Source organism: Beta vulgaris, chromosome 5, assembly GCF_026745355.1.
Source record: "Beta vulgaris subsp. vulgaris cultivar EL10 chromosome 5, EL10.2, whole genome shotgun sequence".
In the NCBI taxonomy this organism is placed as follows: domain Eukaryota; kingdom Viridiplantae; phylum Streptophyta; class Magnoliopsida; order Caryophyllales; family Amaranthaceae; genus Beta; species Beta vulgaris.
This window is the reverse complement of record NC_079206.1, coordinates 28,434,797-28,445,572: the sequence shown is the minus strand read 5'-3', so window position 1 is coordinate 28,445,572 and position 10,776 is coordinate 28,434,797. Positions and strand designations below refer to the sequence as shown.

General features: G+C 36.5%; 1 long non-coding RNA gene across 1 annotated transcript; it reads right to left on the bottom strand.

Moving 5' to 3' along the window:
• Window positions 1-5,565: 5,565 nt before the first annotated feature.
• LOC130591493 (uncharacterized) lies at window positions 5,566-7,358 on the bottom strand. Its single transcript, XR_008969240.1, has 3 exons — window positions 6,979-7,358; window positions 6,393-6,469; window positions 5,566-5,712 (listed from the first exon to the last, which is right to left on the bottom strand). It is a non-coding gene; the product is annotated as an uncharacterized LOC130591493 (long non-coding RNA).
• Window positions 7,359-10,776: the final 3,418 nt, after the last annotated feature.

Below are 10,776 nucleotides of genomic sequence, written 5' to 3'. Positions count from 1 at the left end.
GGTTATTTGGCTAATGGAGATGAAGGTTTAAAGAATTTTTGTTTTCCTTGGTTGTATGAGGATGGCCTATGAAGGTTAATGGAAGGGAGAAGGAAATAACTCCTGATCCAAAATTTGTCCTCTTTTTTTCATTTTTATATTCTCATTTTTTTATATTTCAGATCTCCTTTTATTATTATTCGTCAAGTTTATTAGGTGATTTACGTTTCATCGTAGAATTAGAAGCATAAATAAAATGATGGAAAAGGCCAATGAAAATGCAATTATTTTATTAATTATAAATAAAGAAAACAAGGCTTATTAAAAGTAAAATCTTAAATGACATAGACTTGACAGGAAAGGAAATGAAAGAGTTAGGGGAGGGACTCTCCGAATCAACTTAGAAAACTAGCATTAAATGACTATTCCCCAACCTTATTTAGGCGCTTCCCAAGGGGTTGCCGCTATTGCTGACTTTTGCTGCAGGCAGAACTGGTAATCTACCGTCTTCAACCATATCCAACAGATGATGCTTAAAAGTCCAGCATTATGATGTCGTATGCCCATTCCCTTGAAGGTACTTGTAGTAGTCATTAGGATTCCATTTGCTGGATCTTTTCTCATAAGGAGGGTCCGGAGTAGGGCCGATAGACTAAAGCGCTCCTTTTGCATGAAGCCTAGTGAAGGCTTCTTCTATGGTCATACCCAATGGAGTGAATGTCCTTTGAGGTCCTTGATAACCTCTCTTGTTAGTAGTTAGGGCATTGACATTAGAGCTAGAAGGGTTATTGTTACTCTTCTTGAAAGAGTTATTGTTGTAGAACGCTTGTTCTTGTTGGCATGTACCTCTTCTTCAATCAGCAGGCATACCTTATAAGCTTCGTGAAAGACTCTATGGGTTGGAACTTTATATGATCCCTATACTTAGGCTATATGTTATAAATCACCAGTTGGACTTGATCCTCTTGGGTGGCCTTTTAGTCATTTGTGCAGCTTTTCCCTCCATGTGTTAAGGAAGGTGACGAAATCTTCGTTGGAATTATGTTTAGTTTTAATTCCAACTCACGAAGGCCAATGGGAAGCTGAGTATTGTATATGTATTGCTTATGAAACTCTTCTCTAATAAAGTCCCAGTCATTCAGCTTAGCTTTGTTCAGTGATCAGAACCACTTGGATGGATGCACAACCAAGGTTAAAGGAAAGACACAAGCAAACAGGTCCTTGCTCATGCCTTTGAGAGCCGTATAAATGGAAAAAGCTCTTAGATGATCATTTGGGTCTTCGACCCCCTTGAATTTTGGGAGGTCACCCAATGTACCTTTTTAGAGAGCTTGTCCCTCAGTTCAAGATCAATGATGTCATGGCCATGAGCCTTACTCTCAAGTGCTGCTCGAGTTTTTCAAACATCAAATCTGTCTCGGTCTTGTTAGGAGGTGGCGGAGGACTGTCATCTTGAACTTCTTCCTCAATTAGTTTCTCTCAGTACCTTAAACTCCTTGTCTTGTTCTGCAAGACGAGAGTTCATCAGTTGAAGTTGGGCATAATGACACTGAGCTGTTCATTAGCATCTCCCATTTCATATGATGATTCAGACGAGTCAGAGGATTCGTCTGAGAATGTGAGAATGCGTTTGACAAGTCTAGGAGTAGGAGTAGGTTGACCTTGTATCCTCTATGTCCGATATTCCTAAGTTATAATCTCACGATCCGTCCTGAAAAGAAATTGAATGGACCTTGTAAATTTTAAGAAATGATGCTTTCGAAATAAGACATAGAAATGAGGGATGGAGAGATGTGAATGGAAATGGGAAATGAGAAATGAAAAATGAGAGATGAGAAATGAAGATGCAAGTGGACATGGTACTGGGAAACGACCAGAAATGGGTATGATTATGGTTATGATGGCGACATGGTCCTAACTATGTGTATATGCAGATGTGAACTGAACTGGACTGGACTATGCAAGCAAAATGAACTGAATGACTGGGCTTTTATGCTAGTTTCACTAGACTTAATGGATTGTCTTTATGGACTTATGGGTGATTGTCTTCGCCAGACTCGATGATTTTGGGCCATTATGGACTTAGGGTAGACTATCTTCGCTAGACTCAAGGATCTAGACAGTTCTAGATGTAAGATAGGATTAGCTTCGCTAAAGTTGGAGGGTGCCTCTATGGTCTTGGGGATGACTAGCTTCACTAGGTCAAGGTGCCGTTATGGACTTGCAGGGTGTCGTTTTGGACTTGCAAGGTGCCGTTTTGGACTTGCAGGGTGCCATTATGGACTTAAAGGATGCTGTTATGGATTTACAGGGTGTCGTTATGGACTTAAAGGGATGACTAGCTTTGCTAGACTTAATGGTTCAGGCTTCGTCCTTATGGTTTGAATTGGACTTAATTAGACTTAGAAAATGAGTTGGGCCTTATGTGGACCTAATTTTGGACTTAGACCTATATTGGTTGGAAGTGCACATGGGCTTGACATTGGATTGGACTATAGTTGGATTAGACTTGGACTGGACTTGACATAGACTATGGTTCACCTAAATTTGACTTGAATTAGACTTATATGGGCCTAAGATAGACTCTAATGCTAGTGGGCCTAATATGAATGCATGGACTCAAATTAGATAAACTTAATATGAATGCAGAATGGACTCTAATGCATATGGACCTAAAATGAATGCAAAGTAGTATCTAATATAGATGGGCCTAAAATGAATGCAAGTGAACTGGATTGGGTTGATTGGATTGAATTGAAGGTGTTTAGAATGAGCTTAGAATTTTCGAAATTTATTTTTGAAAAGAACCCCTTGTTTTTATGTTTTATCTAGGAAAAGATGATGGATTAATTTTGAAGATGCTTTGTAAATGTCGTGTATGATGATGTTTAGCAAATGCTTTTGAAGAAGAGTAGAATAGAAAAGGGTGTAGGATTGATTTTGAAAAAGTAAGTTTTTCAAATTGATTGAATCTAGTAAGGTAAGATTGATAGGAGAGATTAGTTGAACAGGCAGGGAGAAGGTAGACATGGATGATGACTCTAACTCTACATGACCATTTTTCCTAGATGCATCTTTTTTAGGACAAACTTGACCTTGCATGAATAGATTGATTTTTTTGAATTACGTGAAACTCCTAAAATGACCATTTTTTTATGCGAATGCAGACAGACGAACATAGGATCGACCACCACAACGAATAATATTAAAGAAAAGCACGCGATGCACAGACTGCCTGTGCGCGGCGCACAGTTATGCGTATGGCTCAGGAGTTGTGCATCTGGCGCAGGATTGGTGCGCCAGGCGCAACTTAATGTGCTTTGCGCACTACTCCCCAAACATGTTTTTCGGAGATTTAGGCGAAGTTTTGGTCGATTGATGATTTTGCTTGTTTTAGACGCGATTTTTAGGACATAATAATGAAAAATTGACTGGACAATAACGGGCAACAATTACAATCACAGGCAAATGTCATATAACATGGATGCAAAAGTTCCAACATAAAGTCCAGTTCTATGTTTAAAACTATTGGTCAAGTTTAGGTTCAGTCTCAAAAAGGTCCATGATTAAGATATTGATCCCACGCTTCGTACCCCTGCTTAAAGAGGTGCCACGTGTAAGAAGCACTTCAGTCTTAAGTCAAGAACAAGAGAACAATGCCATGGTTGGGTAGGTTTGCTTATGACTAAGATCCAACACTATCACTCAGGAAACTTTTTGGAAGGACAAAGTGCAAACCTCCCGAGGTGACCTCACACATAGAACATGTGCTAATGAGGCAAGGTAGATTGTCCTTATGGTGGCTGATCAAAAGCCATGCACATGCACAACGGTATATTATTCAAAGGCATAAAAATAAGAATGAATCATATTTTTCAAGTTTCACCCATTCATTTAAAAAAAATTATTTTTTACAAAAAAATCCTCCCCGGTGAAGTCGCCAAATTGTAGGCGTGTTTTTTTATTTCGCAAATGCGATGTAAGCGCGTGTTATATTTGACTATCCCATTGTCAAGGTTTTATTGAAAATTGTTTTGAAACAAGTCGCCAACAATTGTTTTTAGGAAGAATCATAAACTAATTGGATATTGTGAAATTGTAGGAACGAATAAGGGACTTATCTAATGTAGATTTCCCCCTCATGACTCCATAAATGGTCCAAGTGAACCAAAGATTGAGTTCGGGGGTGAAGGTACAACAAAGTCAGGAACTATGTTACCCATTGATGGCCTTTACTAAATAATCGATTCATTATAAAGATTATGCCAAAGAACAATCATATAATACTTTAAACACCCTACAAATATTTAGTCTAAGTTGGTTCATTAAACACATAAAAGACTATCTTTTAGAGATAATATTATTATGTAATCAATATTACAGTGAACCCAGCAGGTTGTCCAAATTAATCTGATTAATGTTAGAATAGTTCTTTAGGACTTTGATTAGCAATAATAATATGTAGGTGATAGCAATAATGCAGGACAATCATATAATATGAATAGAACGATCGGGCAGGCATATAATATACAAAAGGTATGAATAAATATAATATGAAATAAAGAAAAGAAAACGGATTATAATATACAAAGGCGTGATTTTTCGATTAAAGATCTATACCATGAAAGAAACGATTAGTAACTTCAATATAAAAATAAAGAATATATTCGTGGATCCTCATGATTATACCTTTACGGCTTAGATTAAGGAGCACAACGATGTTTAGGCGGAGCAATCGTGGAACCAAGAACGCAGTGATTAGGAATAGATTGAAAGTATTGAAAGTGTTCGAGAGAATTTGTTTGTTTGTAAGTATTTGTAAGGATTTTTCGTATTCATAAAATAATAATGAAAAGCCCTCAGTAATTCGGGAAATCAGGAGTATTTATAGGCAGAACGAAACTGCACCTCACACGCCTGCTGCGCTTGGCACAACTGTCGTGTCAAGTGCATGACGCGGCATGCCCAGTAGATAGCGTACACATGTCACGTGTTTTGAAAAAGATAAGAAAGAAATTTCGTGTCTCACACAGGGACCTGTGCTTAACATAGGACTCTGATTGAGTTAGGAATCCACATGACAGGTGCAGATTAGTGCACCTGGCGCAGGTGGACAGACCTGCGCTAGGCGCACCAGCCTGACTTCTGGTGAGCCTTTGCCAGCGTTATACAAAGCACGTTTTAAAAGATTTCTTTTATCTTTTGACTACGGATATCTGATTTTACAGGATAAAATCTGATTTTAACTTATAAAAATTATCTTTTGAAAATATTTATTTATTAAAATAGATCAATTGATTATCAACTAATTGGGCTTTTCATAGCATTAGGCTCAAATATAATTAATTATCATAAATAATTAATTGGGCTTTAGAATAATTAAGTAGTGTAACGCCCCGACTACTAATTCACTATTTAAGACAACCTAATTAGCAGCGAAATACCTATTTAGTCGAGGCATTACTGCCGCGCCTTCGGTTAAGAAGGTGCAAGGCTACAATCATATAACATATTTAATATCAAGAGATATAGTAGCGGTAACTTAAACATCTTATATTATATTAAAGCAGACAACGTTAACGTTACTTGATATAGCAACGATAACTTATATTAAAGTATATATGGTCTTACATTCTAATTAAGTTAACCTTACAAGTTAGTAGCAATATTACTAGATGATTTAATAAGGTGGTAATCCTTGCCACTACGCAGTACCATCGTCCCCAGCAGTACCTAAAACATAAATACAAAACGTTATGAGCCGAGGCCCAGTAACAAGCTACTCTAGTAACGTAAAATCATTTCATTTCATTTTATTTGCAAAACAGGGGGAAAGAATAATTCAAACATTTGCGAAAACAATATTCATTCAATTTCTCTTTAATATTTTATGATTCTATTTCATCAGTTTTTACTTTGGTTGATGTACATCAGTTAGTGCTGGGACGTCTCTCAGTTGTGTATGCACCACTGTGCAAGGGCCTTGGCCCCGGGTATTACCCTACACCGGTAAACAGTAGTGGGCCAGTGCCCTAGTAAACAGTAATGGGCCAGTGCCCTAGTAAACAGTACGGTACGTGCACGACCTTCAGTTAGTCAGTAGGTAAAACCAACCAGTTCTTTTACTTTACTTAATCATGTTACATTCTTTTAAATTTAAAAGTAATCAGTGTACTTTAGTAACTCGGTAACTTCCCTTAATATCTCATAAACAATATCATTTTCAGTGATCAGTATAATTTTGTAACTCAGTATCTTTCAGTCTTTTAGAATCATATAAATCTCAGGATATGTAATCAAAACATGTAATAATAATCCCGCAACTCAGTAACACATGTTCATAAATTATCATCTCAGTAGCATATTATAAAACGCATTTCAAAGGAATTGCGGGTACTAGTAGTAGTTGTTACCTTGATTGCAGAATAATAACAATCCTCTTCTTATGTCCTTGATATCGTCCTTACTGAGCTCCGAGGAATGAGTTCTTCTAAGTTTCAATACGAGTATAAGTGCTCTTTAAGTATGATTCTTAGTTTATAATATTGATTATATAAGTTATATAGTCTAACTTATTTAGCGATTACGTAATATATTGAAGTTATAATAGTTTATCCAAAACCTTTATACTTATTTCTATAGATATTACTTAGAAATCGAATTACAGTATTATCCCTCATTTAGTCATATTATTATGTTATAAGTTTGGAATCATCGATTTATCTTATTTAAATGAACTGTTATGACTCTTAAACTAAATTAGGAATATATATTAGACATGTTGTAGCTTAAATATTTTGAGGCTTGATAGCATATGTTTTATTATAGTTTATTATATCTAGTATTTGCTAAACATAGATAACTATAATTTATAAGTGACTTATATTTTTGTTATAGTGTTCCACAATTCTTACTTTTATTACTTAACAATAAGGGTTTAATCAATTTAGGTATTAGATACAAAGTCAACATTTAATAAAACCAAAGCAGTAAACTCACCCAAGAACAACACACACGCAGGGGAGAAACGGGGGCTTTGGCGTCGCGGCAGGAGGTCCGGCGAGGGAAGGCAGTGCACGATGGCGAAGGGCGACATAAGGCGAGTGGTTGATGTGTGGTGGTGCGGTGGTGTCGCGTAGAGGAGGAAAGTGAATGGGTGTGTAGGGGGGTTCGAAAGAAACGAAAGGGTGCGCGAGAGAGGAGGGGAGATGGTGGGTGCTGGTGGCGCGACTGGGTGTGGGTTCACTAAGCGTGGTCGGAAAGTGGGGCGGTGGTTACTGTGGCGGTGGTTGTTTGGTGGTCGAACAGAAGAAGAACAAAGGAGCTGAAATTCTGTTTCCAATTTCTTTTAGTTGATGTTATTTTCTGAATTATTGTTGTTGATTTTGTGATTGAAAAACCCATCTATTCTTCCCTATTTATAGAGAAATCTCCATCTCAGTAGATGATTTTTTTAGAATTTTAAAATCCTCAAAACATTTGAGTCCATGGAATTCAGATTTCAAGTGGCTAAATTCAGGGGTTTTAAGGACAATCCGGTGGGTTAAGTGTGATTGAGAGAGTGAAAATTTCAATGGGTTTCTAGAAGATTAAGTATACTAAGGTGGTTTTTGACTTTGTTGAGCAATCTCCATACTTTTCCTTACACGTATGGAGGAGGAAAAAGATGAAGTTAATTTCTTTTCTTTTAATTTGTGTTTTATTTTCTGATTTTGGGGAGAATAGTGTTGGGCTAACAAGTTTTATTTTGGTTTGTTTGGGCTCAAAGAATTGGGAATTGGGTCCATCAGAATTTGTTACTAACCTTAAGTCTTACATCATTTACAAGATTGATGCTCAAATTTAGTAATTTAATTTATGAACTTCATTATCCCCAAATTATTAAACAAAATAACTTATAAATTAACTTAGTGATTTTTATTTACTAAAATTGGTTCATTTTTAGTTTAATTAATTAATTAAATTAAATTAAAACTTAGGATATTACAAGTAGTTCTTTAGATTGTTATTCCGTTGTGCCCCGCCAACTAATACCGCGGTATGTTTCATCATTGGATCCTTAAATGGGGAGACATGATTATGTGTCTACACTTACTAAAATATTTCCCTCCAAAATAAACCCATTTCTCCCTTCAAAAATTTGCCCCTCCTTTCTTCTATTAATCCCTAACACCTGCTTCATCCTCCACAAAACTTTCATGGCTACCACTCGTGCTTCCTCTTCTTCTTGTTTCACACCAAATTCTGGGAGTGTCACCTGGATGAGAATTAGATGTTGTCGTTGTCGCTCTTCAAGGAAATGTGAAATCAAGGTGTCAGATTCAATTAACAACCCCGGTAAACTTTATTATAAGTGCAAATCATGCTTTTTTTTCTTGGATTAATGAAGAAGATGTAATTGAAGGTGAAGAACAAACTGGAAGGACCAGAAATGGAGATGGAGAAATAATTTGAAATTGAGATGTAGCTATCATAAGGGATATTTTGGCTGACTTTGTGAAGTACATGAAAATTGTACTCAAAATGACAGTTATATTGTACTTTGTTCTGGTTGTTTTTGTTATATTAAAGTAAGTAAGAATTATGTAAGATGTGTTTGATGGTCATATTATGGTATTGTTCTCATCAATTATCCTTTAATGAAATGATATAGATCTAAGTTATTGATGTTGGCTACATTATGATTTTGTAGAAAAAAGTTAAATTTTCATGCATATACCAACACAATCTACTCATACTAATCATTCCAAAAAAAAAAAAAATTGTGCTCATACATCTCCATAACAGTATAGACAAAATTTACTAACATTTGCAACTAAAACATAGTCCAAAAAATGACCATTCACCAAAAACAAGTGCAATTTCATGAACACCATAAACCATTAACAATGGGGGTGTTTGGCAATTAGAGTTTTGGAGCAAAAAGAGAGGTTTGGACCACTTTTAGAGTTTTGACTAGTCAAAAACTCTAAAAGGGATGTTTGGTAAAATAGAGTTTTAGAGAGTTTTGGAATGAAAACTCTCAAAATGAAAAAGCTCCTATTAGGGGCTTTTTCTCTAGAGGATTAGGTAGAAATATGTTTAATGACTTTTTTTCCTCTAATAATAATACTACATATATGTATTAAAATGTCTATAAATGTCATTTTACACAAATAAATGACAATAAGCTTTTAGTAATCAGTTAATTTTTACCAAACACATATATAAAAAAAGTTGTCAAATCAGCAGTCAAATCTGCTGAACAAAAAGTTAAAACTCTATCAGCAAACTCTAAACTCTAACAGCTCAACTCTAAACTCTATTTGTCAAACAGGGCCAATATGTTTGCAAAAAAGGATGCTCTAACTCATGTAATTCCAACTATCACACAACTCTAAGGTTGTGATAATGGCAGAAAGTTTGATGGCAGTTGTTGAGAACTTGATTGAGGATGGGGGCTTGATTCTCCATGAGCAGTGCTTGTGGTTGGTTGTGTATAGTCACCCTTGCCTGGTTTTCAACTCCAACTAATTTCTCTTTATTTGTCATCCCTCCTTTGTAAGTGTTTGCATTATGCCCAAAATTCTGACATTTACTACACTTAACAATCTTTGATCTCTTCCCTTTGGCTTGTTCATCTTCTTATCTCCTCTTATTTCTTGGCGGCCTACCGATACCCCTTTTAACAATTGGTGGTTGTATCTTAGGTAGATCATTTTCTGGCCAGTGCTCGTTCTCAAGAAGGGACTTGATGTTGGTTGAGTAAGTCTTCTTGTACATAGCAACTGAATACCAATGAGAGACATACTTATAAGGGTCCTCTCTTGCATGAAAAATAGCCCTCATGGCATGATTGCAAGGTAGGCCACTAATTTGCCATAACCCACAAACACATGTGTGGTTCTTGAGACTGACTGGCAGTGATGACTTACCATATTGTACTTCATACCCCCCCCCCCCCCAAAGAGTAAAGCATGGCAAGTCCTACTGTTATTGCTTAGTATTTGAACCCTTTTGATGATATTAGGACAAATGTCATCCTTGTCGCACTCTTCACATACCTACCTTCTTGTTGCAAGTCTCACCATTGTTACCCTCCTAATACCTGTTGGTGAATAAGACAACAAGTTAGACACACAACAGCATAAGATCATAATGATATTGACAATCCAAGAGTAATAGATCTTACTTTCCAAGAGTGTCAAGACTGACCTATATTTGTCAATGCCAAGAGTTACATTGAAACTTTCAACGAAGTTACATTTGTTGACATCACACTTCACTGCAGCCTTGAATGCATGCTTGGACAAGTCTCTGGTTTTCCAACTTTTGCCAACTAAAGCCATGTCTTAGGGTTAGCTGAAAGTGAATTGTGATGTAGTCCCACAAGCTTTCCAGAAGAGGCTGAACATCAAAGGACATGGAAATTATCTTTTCCAGTTTTTGCAAAGATGTTTAGCACAATATCTTCTCCCTACTGTTGGCATCAACTCAACACATGCAACATTAATGCCCTGTAAAAGTACAACAAGTTAGGAGCCACAAAAAAAAAAAACTAAAATGAAAGAGAGATGTGAGTGGTATTTACCTTCATCCTATCTAAAATGATGCACCATTCCGCCTCTCTCCTGCCACTGTCTTTCAGAACGTTCCTCAAGTGGCACACAAAGAACTTCCAACTCTCAATGTCCTCTATTGCAACAATGGCCCGAGCAAAGAAATAAATTTCATTATTACCATCAATTGCTACTGCTAAGAGTATAACACTCCCCCATAATCACCCTTTATATTGGCCCCATCAACACCAATGAAGGG